The sequence below is a fragment of the Dipodomys spectabilis genome, unplaced genomic scaffold (genome assembly GCF_019054845.1).
Source record: "Dipodomys spectabilis isolate Male_0828 unplaced genomic scaffold, ASM1905484v1 ptg000070l, whole genome shotgun sequence".
In the NCBI taxonomy this organism is placed as follows: Eukaryota; Metazoa; Chordata; class Mammalia; order Rodentia; family Heteromyidae; genus Dipodomys; species Dipodomys spectabilis.
This window is the reverse complement of record NW_024870747.1, coordinates 5,518,898-5,536,030: the sequence shown is the minus strand read 5'-3', so window position 1 is coordinate 5,536,030 and position 17,133 is coordinate 5,518,898. Positions and strand designations below refer to the sequence as shown.

At 35.1% G+C, this 17,133-nt stretch overlaps 1 non-coding gene across 1 annotated transcript; it reads left to right on the top strand.

Annotated features, from left to right (window-relative positions):
• The first annotated feature begins 14,172 nt into the window (after positions 1–14,172).
• LOC122109888 lies at positions 14,173–14,279 on the top strand. Its single transcript, XR_006147766.1, has one exon. It is a non-coding gene; the product is annotated as a U6 spliceosomal RNA (small nuclear RNA).
• The last annotated feature ends 2,854 nt before the right edge of the window (positions 14,280–17,133 follow it).

The following is a 17,133-nucleotide window of genomic DNA, read 5'->3' as shown; positions in this document are numbered from 1 at the left end:
TCTGGCGAGGGAGGTTGAGCATTTCTTTATGTGTCTATTGTCCATCCTTCTTTCCTATTCAGAGAAGTTTCTCTTTAAGTCTTTAGTCCACTTATTTATTGGCCAGTTGTTACTTTGAGGATTTGTTGTTGGGTGATTTAATTATTTGAGATTAAGTCTTTAGTCCACTTATTTATTGGCAAGTTGTTACTTTGAGGATTTGTTTTGGGGGGATTTAATTATTTGAGATCCAGGTATATTTTAGATATGAGACCTTGTCCGATGTATGGCTAGTGAAGTTCTTCTCCCAATCAGTGAGCTTTCTATTGATCTTGCTAGCTATATCCATTGCCAAGCAGAAGCTCTGCAATTTCATGCAATCCCATTTGTTCCACTTTTCTTTGATTTGTTGTATTTCTGGGTCTCTATTAAGAAAATATTGGTCTGTGCAAAGGAGACCTAGGGTTTCTCTTACGTCATCCTGTAATGTTTTCAAAGTGTCTGCTTTAACTCTGAATTCTTTGATCCATTTGGAGTTGATTCTGGTTCAGGGTGATATATAAGGATCTAGCTTTAGTTTTCTATAAGTGATTAACCAATTTTGCCAGCCCCATTTACTGAACAGGCTGTCTTTCTTATATTCTTGTTGTTAGCACCCTTATTGAAGATTACAGTGCTATAGGTCTGTAGGTTCATTTCTGGGTTTTCAATTCTATTCCATCTATCCTGAGGTCTGTTCTTGGGTCAGGACCAAGCTGTTTTGATTACTATAGTTTTGTAGTAGAGTTCATAGTTTGATATTTATATTCCTCCAGCACTGTTCGTTCTGTTAAGGATTATTTTGCTATTTCGGGTGTTTATTATTCCATATGAATTTTTGGATTGCCTCTTCTATTTCCTTGAAGAATGAGGTTGGAATATTGATAGGTATCTCATTGAATTCGTAGATAGCCTAGGGAAGTATTTCCATTTTCATGATGTTGATGATTCCAATCCAGGAGCTTGGGAGGTTTTGCCACATTCTAATTTCTGTTTTGATTCTTTTTTAAAGTTTTTAAAGTTTTCATCATTGAGGTCCTTCACTCCTTTGGTTAAGTTAATTACTAGTTATTTTATTTTTTGTGGGGCTATTACAAATGGAGTTGCTTTCCTGATTTCAGCCATGCTTTACTCATTGTTGGCATACAGAAAAGCCATTGATTTTTGAGGGTTAATTTTATACCCTGCTACTTTTCCAAAGATTAGAATCAGCTTGAGTTATTTGGGAGTGGAGTCCGTGGGATTCTTTAAGGACAAGATCATGTCATCTGCAAAGGGGAGAGTTTTACTTCATCTTTCCCTATTTGGATCCCTTTTATGTTTGCGTCTTGTCTTATTGCTGTAGCTAGGCAATCTAATGTTAAAATGAAGAGAAATGGAGAGAGTGGACATCCTTGTCTTGTTCCTGAGTTAAGAGGAAATGGCTTTAGTTTTTCACCATTAAGTTTTATGCTGGCTGTAGGTTTGTAAGTTTGTCATATTCAGCCTTTATTGTATTGAGGAATGTTCCCCAGATTCCTAATTTTTCCAGAACCCTCATCACAAAGGGTTATTGAACCTTGTCAAATGCTTTTTCTGCAACTATTGAGATAACCATGTGGTTCTTATCTTTGCTGTTTATGATGTGATGAATTATACCAGATTATTTGGTTATATTGAACCAACTTTGCATCCCTGAAATGAAACCTGTTTGATCATGGTGTATGATTTTTTTGGATGAATTGTTTAAGTCAATTGGCCAAAATTTTGTTGAGAAGTTTTGCATCAATACTCATCAAAAAAGAGAACAAAGAAATGGGTCTATAGTTCTCTTTGTTTTCATTTTTTTCTATTTCTTCCTTTTTTACATGACTTAATTGCTGTTCCGCTCATCCCCAGATATATACCTGCCATTGATTATTAGATCTTATGCCCATTGGGTACATACTTAATCCAGAAGTTTATCACTCAATTGATAACCTCAGGCTTAACTTCTTTAATAGCAGTATTATATCTTTATACCTATATAATTTTCAAGTAACTAATTTTAGGAAATTTTATTTTTTAGTTTTTCATACCTCTTTCATATCTCTCCCCTCTTCTCATTCTATCCTTTCCTTCTCTCAATATCACTTCCTTAAACTTATATAATTTTTACATGTTTCATTTTTAAATTTAAATTTTTGTTTTTCCATTTTTTCTTGTTTTTTTGTTTGTTTTACTCACTCTCCTATCATTCTGTCCAATCCATTTCCCTCTCTGCGATTAGGATTTGGTTAAATTCACTCTTTTTTTCCCTCTCCACATCCCTCTAATCCTATTTTTCAACACATTTCTCCTTAAATCTAAAAATTTCTGGTTTGCCAAATTTATCTTTGCTGTTTTTAGCCCATTAATCCACAGTTGTTTGATATTGAATAGATTGTATCTGATGAACTAGATTGTATCTGCAGCCATTTTGATTGTGCAACTACAGTACTTTGGTTGATGCTTGCCTTAAAATAGTGTTCTAGCACAAAATTCGTGTTACTTTCATACAAAATGGGCAGAACAAGCAAGAAAAATGGCAGGTCCGGGTATCTCAAGTCACACTCATTACATCTGGTAACAGAACAATTCATGAATAATCCAGAGGAGAGTTCTTATAAAGATCTACAAATACTACTGGTGAACATGGTGAATGAAAACATTGAAAATCTGCAAAGGACTCAGTGTGAACATTATAAGGAGAAAGAGGAGGCAAAGCAAAGGTTAATAGAGGAATCTCGTGAACGTGAGGAAGCTACTCAAAGATTGATATAGGACTTGAGTGAACAGGTTTAGAACAGTCAAAGAGAAATTAAGGAATTGTGTGAACAGGCTGAGAACACTCAAAGAGAAAGACAGGAATTGCATGAGGTGACTGAGAACAGTGAAATTGAACTATAGAAATTGTGTGAAGATGAGGAAGCTAATCAAAGAGTAATACAGGCATTGTGAGAGTGGGATGAAACTAGACAAAGATCAATAGAAGCATTCATGGAATCGATAAACAGACAGCTGAAGGAATTCACAGAGATTACAAATGGCATGCTGAATGGAGCCCGACAGAAGGAATGGGAATCCAAGGAAACCATAGCCAATCAACTAAGTGATTTTAGAATAAACTCTGAACACCAAATTAAGGAAGTAAAAAACTTTATACAAGATCTAAAACAAAGCTCCAACAATGAATTTGAAGCCATCAAAGCTGACCAATTAGAAGGAAAAGAAATAAAAACCAAAGTAGAAAGCCTTGACAGTAGATACAATCTACTTGCAGAAGATACAATCACGGGCATTGAAGACAGCCCAGATATTATAGTGAAAGAACATACAACTATCCAAGACAAATCCAAATAATATAACAGATCTATTCAACATTTGGAAGACACCATCAAAAGGCCTAATCTGAGGATAATGGGTGTAGAGGAGCACATAGGGACAGAAGTTAATGGTTTAGGAAATTCATTTAACAGGATCCTAGCAGAGAACTTCCCAAACATGCAAAAAGTTAGGCCTATTCAGGTACAAGAAGATTTTAGAACCACAAATAGACCAGACCATAACAGGACATGCCACCATGACATTAAAATCCGCAGAGGATCAATTCAGACCAAGGAAAAGATCCTTAAAGCTGTCAAGGAGAAAAGGTTAATCACCTATAAAGGGAAACCAATTAGAATCACCTCAGATTTCTCAGCAGAGACAATCAAAGCAAGAAGAGCCCGTAATGATTTATGCCATGCCCTAAAGATAAACAACTATCAACCAAGATACTGTACCCAGCTATATTCTCCTTCACAACTGAAGGTCAAATAATACTTTTCCATAGCAAAGAAAAGCTAAAATAATATATCTCCACCAAGCCAGCCCTACAAAAGATACTTAAAGATTTCCTCACATAGAAAACCAAGAAGACCACAATAAGAGCAAAGAAACCCCACAAAAGTGAGAATCCAAGAACCATAAGAACACATTTGCCTCAGCACCCAAGAAGTTGGATAACATGGCAGGAACTCCCAAAAACCTCTCAGTCATATCTTTCAACATTAATGGGCTTAACTCTCCAATTAAGCAACATAGATTATCTAGTTGGATTACAAAGCAAGATTATTCTATCTGCTACCTTCAGGAGTCACACCATGCCTATAAAAACAAACATTTTGAAAGTGAAAGACTAGAACAAAAAGTACCAAGCATTCTCATTGTGGTGATGTGGTATCACAATGTTGTTTTGATGTGCATTTCTTTTATGGCTAGGGAGGTTGAGCATTCCTTCATGTGTCTAATGGCCATCCTTCTTTCCTCTTCAGAGAAGTTTCTCTTTAAGTCTTTTGCCCACTTATTTATTGGCCAATTGTTTCTTTGAGGATTTGTTGGGGATTTAATTTTTTGAGTTCCAAGTATATTTTAGATATGAGACCCTTGTTCATTGTATGGATAGTAAATGTCTGCTCTCAATCCGTGGGCTTTCTATTGATCTTGCTAGCTATAACCTTTGCAGAGAAGAAGCTCTGCAATTTCATGCAATTCAGTTTGTCCAACCTTTCATTGATTTGTTGTGTTTCTGGGTCTTTATTAAGAAAATTTCGACCTGTGCCAAGGAGACCTAGGATTTCTCCTATTCCATCCTGTAATATTTTCAGAGTATCTGCTTGACTCTGAGCTCTTTGATCCTTTTGGATTTGATTCTGGTCAGGGTGATATATAAGGATCTAGCTTTAGTTTTTTACAAGTGATTATCCAATTTTGCCACACCATTTCCTGAAGAGGCTGTCTTTCTTCCATGCTCTTTTTTTCTCTCCCTTTTTTATCGAAGATTAGATGGCTATAGGTCTGTGGGTTCATTTCTGGGTTTTCAATTCTATTCCATTGGTCCTGAGGTCTGTTCTTGTGCCAGTACCAAGCTGTTTTGATTACTATAGCTTTTTAGGAGGGTTTATAATTCGGTATTGATATTCCTCCAGCACTTTTCTTTCTGTTTTTGATCATTTTTGCTATTTGGGGTCTTTAATTGTTCCATATGAATTTTTGGGTTTCCTCTACTATTTTCTTGAAGAATGAGATTGGAATATTGATAGGTTTCGCATTGAATTTGTAGATAGCCTTGGGGAGTATTGCCATTTTCACGAGGTTGATCTTTCCATTCAAAGAGCATGGGAGGTTTTCCCACTTTCTAATATCCGTTTTCATTTCCTTTTTCAGATTTTTAAAGTTTTCGTCATAGAGGCCATTCACTTCTTTGGTTACTTTAATTCCTAAGCATTTTATTTTTTGTGGGGTTATTACAAATGAGTTGCTTTCATGATTTCAGCCACACTTTTCTCATTGTTGGCATACAGAATAACCATTGATTTTTGAGGGTTAATTTTATATCCTGTTATTTTGCCAAAGTTTTGAAGACGCTGGAGGGGATTTGAACAGAACGGAAAATTACTGCAATGTTTGTGGGAATGTAAACTTGTTCATCTACTTTGGAAAATGTTATGGAGATTCCTCAGAAGACTCCACATAGAGCTCCCCTGTGACCCAGCAATCCCACTTTTGGGCATTTAACCATATGATCACAAACAAGACCATACTAAAACTACCAGCACAACTATTTTTATTGCAGCATTATTTACCATAGCTAACATATGGAACCAACCCCGATTCTCCTCAGTAGATGAATGAATCAAGAAAATGTGGTGTACATACACAATGGAATTCTATGCCTCCATCCGAAAGAATGGCATTGACCCATTTGTTAGGAAATAGAATGACTTGGAAAAATTATATTAAGTGAAGTAAGCCAGGCCCAAAGAAATATAGGTCCCTTGCTTTCCCTTATTTGCAATACCTAGTATATATCTGAGACAAACAGAAACTGTCAGACAACTTGATGTTAGGTGAAATGAACCATATGTTAAGGATTCAATTTTTTTAATTTCCTGTGATTGTTTCTAAGATGTTTCTAAGATGATTTCTTTGTTGCTTTGTATGTATCTCCCCCAGAGTATAAGCCTTGCTTTCACTGTATTTGGTGTTGATATATTTTGTGGAGGGAAACAGAAAAAAACAAACTGCTTAAATAGGCTTACAGGTGTACCCATTACAACTATAAGATTTACAAGACATTATATTTATAAATGTACTTTACAACTTCGGTGGGGTGGGGGATGGACGGGTGGGGATGGGGTGGTAGGGGGCTGTAGGGATGGGGGTGTGGAAATGGGAAGGGATGTTATGGGGAAACAAAGGATGAGGCAACAATGCTTGATAAGAAATTTACTCACTATCTTGCATATGTAATTGTAAACCCTCTTATGATATTTTCATGATAAAACAAAACAAGCCAAACAAACAAAAAAATCTACCAAGCAAATGGCCCCCATAAACAGGTGGGAGTTACAATCCTAATATCTGAAAAAATTGACTTCAAATTAATATTAGTTACAAGAGATAAGAAAAGTTTATCATATACTAATTAAGGGATCTCTCCTTCAAGAGCATATTACAATTCTGAATATCTATTCGCAAACAACGGAGAACCCAAATTTGTGCAAGAAACACTACTTTCTTGCAAAGATCACATAGATACAAAGACATTAAGTATTGGGGGATTTAACACACTACTATCACCACTAGATTGATCAACTCTTCAAAAACTCAATAGAGAAACTGCACACCTAACCAACTGCATAGGTCAACAAGTTTTAACAGACATCTACTGAGTATTTCAACCAGCAGCATCAGAATACATGTTTTACTCACCAGCACATGGAACATTTTCCAAAATAGACCAGATTTTAGGTAACAAATCAAACTTGTCTAAATTCAGAAATATTGAAGTAATACCTTGCATTCGTTTAGAACACAATGGAATAAAATTAGAACTCCACACCAAAAGCCACCAAAGAGAGTCCTGTAACACTTGGAGGCTGAACAACACACTGTTGAATCACCAGTGGGTCACGGAAGTGATGAGAAAGGAAATTAAAATGTTCATGATATTCAACAAAAATGAACACACAAATTACCAACTCCTCTGGGATACAGCAAAGGCAGTATTCAGAGGCAAGTTTATAGCTCTGAGTTCCTACATCAACAAATTGGAGATATCTGAAACCAACAATTTAATGAGACATCTGAACCACCTTGAAAAAGAGGAGCAAGATAAACGCCAATACAATAGATGGAAAGAAATAATTAAAATTACATCAGAATTAAAAAAAAAATTAGAATCCAAATATGAAAACAGAAAGAATAAAAATAAAAGAATTGGTACTTTGAAAAATTAACAAATTTGACAGACCCTTAGCAAATCTTATGAGAAAAAGAAGAGAATACAATAAAAAAATAAACTCAGAGATGAGAATGGAAACATAAATACAGAAACAACCGAGATTCAGAATATTATAAGGTAATACTTTTCAAATCTTTATACTAATAAGTTAGAGAACCTGGCAGAAATGGACGTTTTCCTAGCAAATATCCTAATGCTGAAAAGTAAACCAAGATGAGTTAAACCGTCTTAACAGGCCCATATCAAACATTGAAATAGAAACAGTAATAAGAGACCTCCCGTCTCAGAAAAGCCCAGAACCAGATGTATTTACAGCGGAATTCTACAAGACCTTCATGGCAGAGCTCACCCCAATACTCCTTCAACTCTTCAATGAAATTGAAGGAGAAAGTTCACTACTGAAATCATTCTATGAAGCCATCATAACCCTCATCCCCAAACCAGGCAGGGACTCATCAAAGAAAAAGAACTATAGACCCATTTCTTTGTTCTCTTTCTTTGATGAGTGTTGATGCAAAACTTCTCAACAAAATTTTGGCCAATTGACTTGAACAATTCATCCAAAAAATCATACACCACGATCAAACAAGATTCACTTCAGGGATGCAAAGCAGGTTCAATATAACAAAGTAAATTGGTATAATTTATCGCATCATCAACAGCAAGGATAAGAACCACATGGTTATCTCAATAGTTGCAGAAAAATCATTTGACAAGGTCCAACACCCCTTTGTGATGAGGGTTCTGGAAAAATTAGGAATCCAGAGAGCATTCCTCAATACAATAAAGGCTGTATATGACAAAAACCTACAGCCAGCATAAAACTTAATGGTGAAAAACTAAGGCCATTTCCTCTTAACTCAAGAACAAGAAAAGGATGTCCACTCTCTCCATTTCAATTTAGTATTAGAATGACTAGATACAGCAACAAGAAAAGAGGCAAATATAAAAATGATCCAAATAGGGAAAGATGAAATAAAACTCTTTCTCTTTGCAGATGACATTAGCTTGTGTTTAATGAATACCCCAGACTCCACTCCCAAGTGACTCAAGCTGATTCTAAACTTTGGCAAAGTAACATGGTATAAAATTAACCCTCAAAAATCAATGGCTTTTCTCTATGCCAACAATGATAAAAGTGTGGCTGAAATCAGGAAAGCAACTCCATTTCTAATAGCCCCACAACAATAAAATACCTAGGAATTAACTCAATTTCTCTGTGATGAAAACTTTAAAAACTTGAAAAAGGAAATCAAAACATAAATTCGAAAGTGGAAAAATCTCCCATATTCCTGGATTGGAAAGATCCACATCGTGAAAATGGCAATACTTCCCAAGGTTATCTACTAATTCAATGCAGTGCCTATCGATATTCCTACCAGATGCTTCAAGGAACAAATGAAGGACCCAAATAGCAAAAACAATCCTTAACAGAAAGAACAGTGCTGGAGGAATATCAATACCAAACTTCAAACTCTACTACAAAGCTATAATAATCAAAACAGCTTGGTACGGGCACAAGAACAGACCTCAGGACCAATGGAATAGAATTGAAAGGCCAGCAATGAATCCACAGACCTATAACACTGTAATCTTCAATAAAGAAGCTAAAAACTATAAAGGAAGAAAGACAGCATCTTCAGTAAATGGTGCTTGCAAAATTGGTACATTACTTGTAGAAAACGAAATCTAGATCCTTATATATCATCCTGAACCAGAATCATCTCCAAATTGATCAAATACCTCGGAGTCAAAGCAGACACTCTGAAAACTTTAAAGAATGGAGTAAGAGAAACCCTAGGTCTCCTTTGCACAGACCAATATTTTCTTTTAAGGGACCCAGAAACAGAACAAATCAAAGAAAGGATGGACAAATGGGATTGCATTAAATAGCAGAACTTCTGCATGGCAAACACATAGCTAGCAAGATTAATAGAAAGCCCATGGATTGGGAGATCTTCACTAGCCATACAAAGAACAAGGGCCTCATATCTAAAGTATACCTGGATCTCAAAAAAATTAAATCCCCCAACAACAAATCCGCAAAGAAACAACTTCCCAATAAATAAGTGGACTAAAGACTTAAATAGAAACTTCTGTGAATAGGAAAGAAGGATGGCCAGTAGACACATGAAGAAACGCTCAACCTCCTTAGCCAGAAAAGAAATGCAAATCAAAACCACATTGTGATACCTCCTCACCCCAGATAAAATGTCTATAATCAAGATCTCTAATAACAACAGATGCTGGAAGGGATGAGGACAGAAGGGAACCTTACTGCATTGTTGGTGGGAGTGTAAACTTGTTCAGCCACTTTGGAAATTAGTATGGATGTTTCTCAAAGACTTTACATAGAGCTCTCCAATGACCAAGCCATCAGACTTTTAGGCATTTACCCAAAAGATCACAAACAAAACCATACTAAAGCTACCATCATAACTATGTTTATTGCAGCATTATTTACCATAGCTAAGATATTGAACCAAACAAGATGCCCCTCAGTAGATGAATGGATCAAGAAAATGTGGTCTATATACCCAATGGAATTCTATGCCTCCATCAGAAAGAATGACATTGCGACATTTGTTAGGAAATAGAAAGAATTGGAAAAAGTATATTAGGTGAAGTAATCCAGGCCCAAAGAAACATAGTTCTCTTGGTTTCCCTTACTTGCAATCCCTAGTATATGTCTGAGACAAGCGGAAACGTTCAGATATGTTAATGTTTAACGAAATCTACCCCAGAGAAAGGATTCAAATGTTTTTCTTTCTTATGATTGTTTCTAACATAGTTATAAGATGATTTCTTTCTTGCTTTGTATGTCCCTTCCACAAGGTATAACCCTGCTTTCACTGTATTTTATGTTGGTATAATTTGTGGAGGGGAAGGGAAAAAACATATGTGGACCCAATGCAGCAATGAGGTGTACAAGATTTATGTCGAAAAACGAACTTTACAACTTTGTCTAGGGGGAATTAAAGGGGAGGGGGAGTGGGGGGATGATATGGGAAGGGATGGGAAGGGGAAACAAAGGAGGAGGCAAAAAAGCTTGATGAGAAATATACTCATTTCCTTGCACATGTAATTGGACCCACTGCTTACGATATTTTCACAATAAAAAATTATCTGAAAAAATTGTATGAATTGATAGTGCATATGATTTTATTTTTCATTACAAACATAGAATGTAGTAAAAGTTTTCATTGCAGTTACACTGTACTAGGTTGTGGGCAGATTCTAATGTAAATAATATACTGCGTTCATGTAGAGAATTTGAGCATCAAAAGTTTTAATATGCCTGTGGTCCTAAAACCAATACCTTACTGGTATTGTTTGACAAATACAACTTCCTATAAGTACAGAAATTTTCCCTGTATCTTTTTAATAAATATTTTATTGTAAATATCCTGTGCAAAGGGTTTACAGTTACATAAATAAGGTAATGAGTACATTTCTTACTGAACATTTTTACCCCCTCCTTGGTTTTTCCCATAACATCCCTTCCCTCCACACCCCCTCAACCATTCCCTCCACCCCCCCCCCCATCTGATAGAGTGTCTTGTACATCTCATTGTTACAATGGGTCAACCTGTATCCTTTCCTTGTATCTTCAATGAAAAAATGCTGGCTTGATTTATGCTGCTTCTTCTTGTGTAGATACATCTAAAATCACTCGCTAAGTCCAAGAGCACATAAATCATATGCACATCATTATTTTCATTTTGTTATAATTGTGTTCTATACATTTATTGACAGGTTACAAATTATGCTCAAATTTTAATGCATTAAAATACTTTATTTTTTTCTTATTTTCTTAGCTAGGAAATAAGCAAGACCTCAGTATGTATTCCTCACATAGGACTTTTCAAATGGGTTGGTGAAATGTTGAGCTGAGCTCCCATCTTCTGAGGACTCACTCTTCTGCTTAGGAATTGATGCTGGCTGTTGGAAAAGAGCTCAAGGAAGAATGTCATTTAAAGCCTTATAACTTTATTCTGTACCAGGGTATTTTCCTGCTACTTTGGTTGTTGAGAGTGTCTACAAGTACAAGCATTCCCTGGGGAGCACGGAGATGCCATATGAGGTTTACTTACTGAGATTTCCGAGTGACTTGCTATCACTTGTACTGCATTTTGCAAATCGAATCTGTCAAAACTGTTTTAAGAGTTAAGAGGAGTGGTAAAAGAACTTTTAGAGATAAATACTTCTTCAACATATTTGGTTCCAAGCATTCTGTCTAAGGCATATTCAACAAGTAGTGAAACTTGTGTTGTCTGTAGCTATGTGTCTTTTTCTATGTGTGCATGTATACATGTGTATATGTATGTGTGTATTTTTGTGTATAGTAACATGCATGTCTACATATATAAGGCATATACACACATATATTCATTTACAAATAAATATACATATATAAATATATGTGCGCATATATATATATATATATATATATATCAGTTGTTCAGTGATTTAATCTATAGTTCCCAGCATATTGCCATTCTCACAAAGTGTACATGATAAACTGCTCTGAGGATCTTTGTTGTATGATAGGCATCTTTTGTACTCACTTCCCCCATTAACCTTGTTTTTCATCCCTGAATAACTTCGGTCTACTTTCCATAGGTTAGCATTGTTTTCATTATATGTATTCACTGATAATAAAAGAAAAAGTCTGTAAAAGAAAAAGAACTTTTAGGTCAGAGGTTAAAAGTATCCTATCGTCTCAATGATTCCTATGGGATAAAATTTGTAATAGTAGTAAAAGTGAAAAGGAATTCCTAGATCTGTTGTTTTGCCATTTAAAATAGAATAGAATAACATCACTCACTGTTATAACTCTTAAAGAATGCAAGGGTAACTGATGGTCTCTATCATGTTTCCCCAACACCAGTGGATTCTGAAGGATAATAGTAGACCAGCAGAAATTCTAAGTACCAGACATGGAGCATGAAAGAAAAAGAGAGGAAATAAGAGAGTGAAAGAGAAAGAGAAATATCACAATACTGAAAGTGCATAACAGATAAACAAGAGCTGTATGAGAATATTCATACTGCTATCTTTAGACTCTACATCTACATTTGGAAGTATTTGATGTATGATAAGCCATCAACATGAAATATAAAGTTATTTTGATAAAAATAAAAATGACTCCGAAGAAAATATAAATGCACAAACAATCTTCACAGAAGCAAACTCTCAGAAATATTTCATCACTTTGAAAAGGATAAAGTGGCTGAAGTTAGTATAACTTTAGAAATATGACAATTCACAAAGACATAAAAAGATATTGATATATTTCATTATATAACCCAAAGAAGAAAGCAAATATTGTTTAGATGATTTTTTTAAAACATAGTCTCTCAGGTACTGGGAAGGTGGCTCAGTGGTAGAGTGCCTGCCTTGCATGCATGAAGCCCTGGGTTTGATTCCTCAGCATGACATAAGCAGAAAAAGATGGAAGTGTGTTCTGGCTCAAGTGGTAGGGCTAGCCCGGAGCTGAGGGAGAGCACCTAGGACCCAGAGTTCAAGCCCCATGACCAGAAAAATCAAAATATAAAACAAAACAAAACACAGTCTCTCACTTTTGTGGCCTCAACTCTTTAATACCAATGCTTCAGCCTAGGGCTAAGATTTTAGGTGTGGGTATTTATCAACATTCCTGATTCAGACTCTACTTAATCATTTTTAAAATTAATATTTTGTTCTTAATTTTCCTCTTTGTAAATTCATATGCCCTATAAAAAATGGTTTGGCCATCCCAGTAACCTTCTCAAAGTACCTCATATTGATGACTTTCAAAAAGTTGTATTATATTACTAGGAAAACAATGCTACAAATAAGGAAAACCAATAACAAAATATTAATGATTAAAATAAAACTGAAATAATTATCAGTGTTTTCAGTATTTGAAGGGTACTAACTATTAGATTTTACTATTTTCTCATATTCCTGTACATTTAAAATGGGCTAAGATTATGATATTCAAAAAGAGGTTTTTAGGTTATGAGTAATCTTTAAATTTACCCACTAAGATTACTATTTATGGCTCATCTAATCATTTGTATATGGTTTATATCATCATTTGTTCCTCGCTAACATATAAAATAAGGAAGCCAGGGGCTAGGAAGGTAGCTCAGTGGTAGAGCGCTTGCCTTGAATGCATGAGGCCCTGGGTTTGATTCCTCAGCACCACATAAGCAAAAAGAAAAAAGCCGGAAGTGGCGCTGTGGCTCAAGTGGTAGAGCGCTAGCCTTGAGCTGAAGAGCTGAGGGAGAGTGCCCAGGCCCATAGTTCAGGCCCCGCGACTGGACCCCCCAAAAATTAAAAAACATAAAATAAAATAAGGAAGCTTTATAGTTTTAACAGAAACTGTGTAGTTAACAAAGTCTTAACTCTTTATTCTGCTCCTTTACACAAAGACTTGGCAACTTCTCATTAGTAATGTTTCTATAAACTCTGAAATATACATACATAGTAGCATATGTCTGTTAACATAAATCTTAAATACTTTATCGAAAAGTTTTATTACCTGCCAAACAGTCCTAGTTTTAGCATATATAAGCAAATTCCCAAAATTAAATATATTTAAACCATTAAAACTTTTAACAAAACTTAACACTTGCTGCAGTGTTCATTATCACAGGTGCCTTGTATAGAATAATTGAATTCCTCCACCTACACATCTCTTGAACAATAAATATCTGGAATTATTTTGTTTTTGACATGTCATTCTTGACTTTATTCTTAAATGTGTGCTTATGTAAGAAGTACATGGCTCTAAAATTTCATGAAAATTGTTTTAAACTTACTTTTTGTTGAATTGTCTAGTTTAAGAAAATCAATTACACTTTATGTATAAAACATGTTCTATGCTCTATTCAGCATCACGTACTCTAACATTGGAACGATACAGAGAAGATTTGAATGGCCCCTGCGCAAGTATGACAGGCAAATTCCTGTACCATTCCATACTTTTACAATAACAGATGCTGGAGGGTATGTGACCACAAGGGAACTGTACTGCACTCTTGGTGGGAGTGTAAACTTGTTCAACCACTTTGGAAAGTAGTATGGAGGTTCCTCAAAAGACTCCACATAGAACTCCCCTATGACACAGCAATCCCACTTTTGGGCATTTACCCAAAATATCACAAACAAGACGGTACTAAAACTACCAGCACAATTATATTTATTGCAGTATTGTTTAAGATAGCTAAGATATAAGACCAACCCCGATGCCCCTCATCAGGTAAATAGATCAAGAAAATGTACTATTTATACCAATGAAATTCTATGCCTCCATAAGAAAGAATGGCATCGCCCAATTTGTTAGAAAACGGAAAGACTTGGAAAAAGAAATTGTTAAGTGAAGTAAGCCAAGTCCAAAGAAACATAGGTCCCAGAGTTTCCCTAATTTTTAATAGCTAATATATGTCTGGGATAAGCAGAAAAGGTCAAAATCTATACACATATGACCAGATAAGATGTTGTTAAGGGAAATCAATCCCCAAATAGGAACATAAGTGTTTTTTTTCTTTATTGCTATTGTTCTAACGTACTTATAACAGGCTATGTGATTTTTTTGTTTCTTTATATGTTCCTCCCCCATGCTATAACCCCTGTTTTCACTGTATTTGAATTTGGTGTGCCCACCTCTTGTATATAAGCTCCTGTAATTTGGGGAGGGGAAGGAAAAAAACAAAATGCTTAAATATGGATTCAGGTTGACCCATTGAAACAATGAGATGCACAAGACACTATCTTGAAAACTGAACTTTACAATTTAGGCAGGGGAACGGGGGAGGGGAGTGTACTTGTAGAGGTTGGCGGGAAGGGACGGTAGAGGGAAAATAAAGGAGGAGGTAACAATGCTTGTTAGGAAATGTACTCATTACTTGCTCATGTAAATGTGACCTCTCTGTACAGTATTTTTAAAATAAAAAATATGAAAATGTTCTGAGATGAAAGAGTTTATTTCTTTTATTTTACTCAGATAATATGGTTAACAAAGAAATTAATGCAAAACACTGATATGAAGGCATTTTGAATGAATGTGTGTGTGCACGTGCACATGTTCTCATGCACTTGCATGTATGTTGGTGTGCTCACAGTTTGAAAAAAGGGCTTAAAAGTCTTGCTAGGCCTTTCCTCTCTAGATTGATGAGCTACTATATGAGCTACATCTCCATTCCTGGCCCTTTGCTAGCTCATTGAAATTTTGAAAAATAATCTCATGAATGTATTTTGCCCTGATTGGCTTCCACTGTTATCCACAGATCTCTGGCTCCTGAGTAAATATGCAGAGTAGTTAGGATTACAGTTGTGACCAACCAGCACAAGGCTTTCAGAATAATTTTAAAAGTAGAAGAAAGTTTATTTCACGGGGGCCTCTTTTATCATCCCCTCCTTTTAAAGCATTTTGGAGTTATTATTTGTGATTTTTTTTCGTTTTTTGGATTCTTAAGAAATTAAGTGATGATATTTAAAGTTTAGTACTTTGTAAAATGGATCCTGGAAAAATGGGACAGAATATATTTGTCTCTTTTATAAGCTCAGCTCTGTGCATGATAACCCAATGTCACCAACACTGTCTGTGTTGAAGACAAAATGTAACAGAAAACAATCACCTTAGGCAATAATTGCTATGGTATTATTTCTTGGACAATATGAACATTGAATAGAGTGTAAGAGAATGGAGAGATTTTACCTACCTTTTGTGTATTGCTGAAAGACTTTTGGAAACTGACTCATTTCCTTCCTCACAGTGTGTGTTTGGGCCATGCACTTACTGCCTTTACTTACAATTTTTCCCAACACTAAAATGGTAATAACATTAGCATTATAGAAAATGTTATCTTAAGAATTAAGGAAAATAAAACTTGTGAAATACTTAACAAAAACCTCCATGAATGAGTTTTGAGTTTAGCCAGCAGTTTTTTTTTAAATATTAAAAAGAATGCAATAAGTATTACAGAAACCATTGCATATAGTGAGCAAACAGAAGTAATGTTATCTATTGATCATGCTCTTTTTCCAAGGAAGCCAGGTGGATTATTTCTCATGCTGTAAATCAAACTTGTTATCTTATGTCTTGATAGTGTAAAAATATCAGGACAAAATAAGGAAGGAATGTTGTAGACTGAGGTGAAGTCCATATGAAAATGTTCAAAACTGATAAAACATAAAAGTATCTGAGCATTATATTGTGTTTTACATCATTTAAGTTACATTGCAAAGTTAAGAAAGACCTAGAAGAATGGATTCCCTTTTTGATGTCCTATCATAGGACATGGATGAACTCTTTCCTCATTCTTGTAAAGGCATCATCAGATGAGGGGAAATATATTATTTTTTGTTTGCTTCTGTCCATTTATTATTCATTTGACATCTGAACTACTTGAGACTGAAAGAAAACAAGGAAATTAGACACGTAGTCTTTGGAAAGAACAATCAATGTGAAATAAATAAAATGCATACAGCCTTGTAAAAGGTCTGACTAAAGTGAGTTATATAGTCTCAAGCATAAACAGAAAATCATTAAGCAATATCATGTTATTTAAAATTGAAAATGTTAGGAGTTGCTTAATATTGTTCCTTTCTAATACCTTGAATTAATTATTGATTTTGTATAGAAAGATTGAAGATGAGATTAACAAGAAACTTGATTAAAAGTGGACAAAAGTTCTGAATCGACAAGTTCTCCTTAAAGCCCTGAAAATTTCCAGTGGGTTTACAAAGTTCTTTAATACCACTTCTATGCTGGTTTAATTCTTTTTGAGCAGAAGTCATTAGAGAAATGTAACTCAAAATTACTATGATACTACTTCATA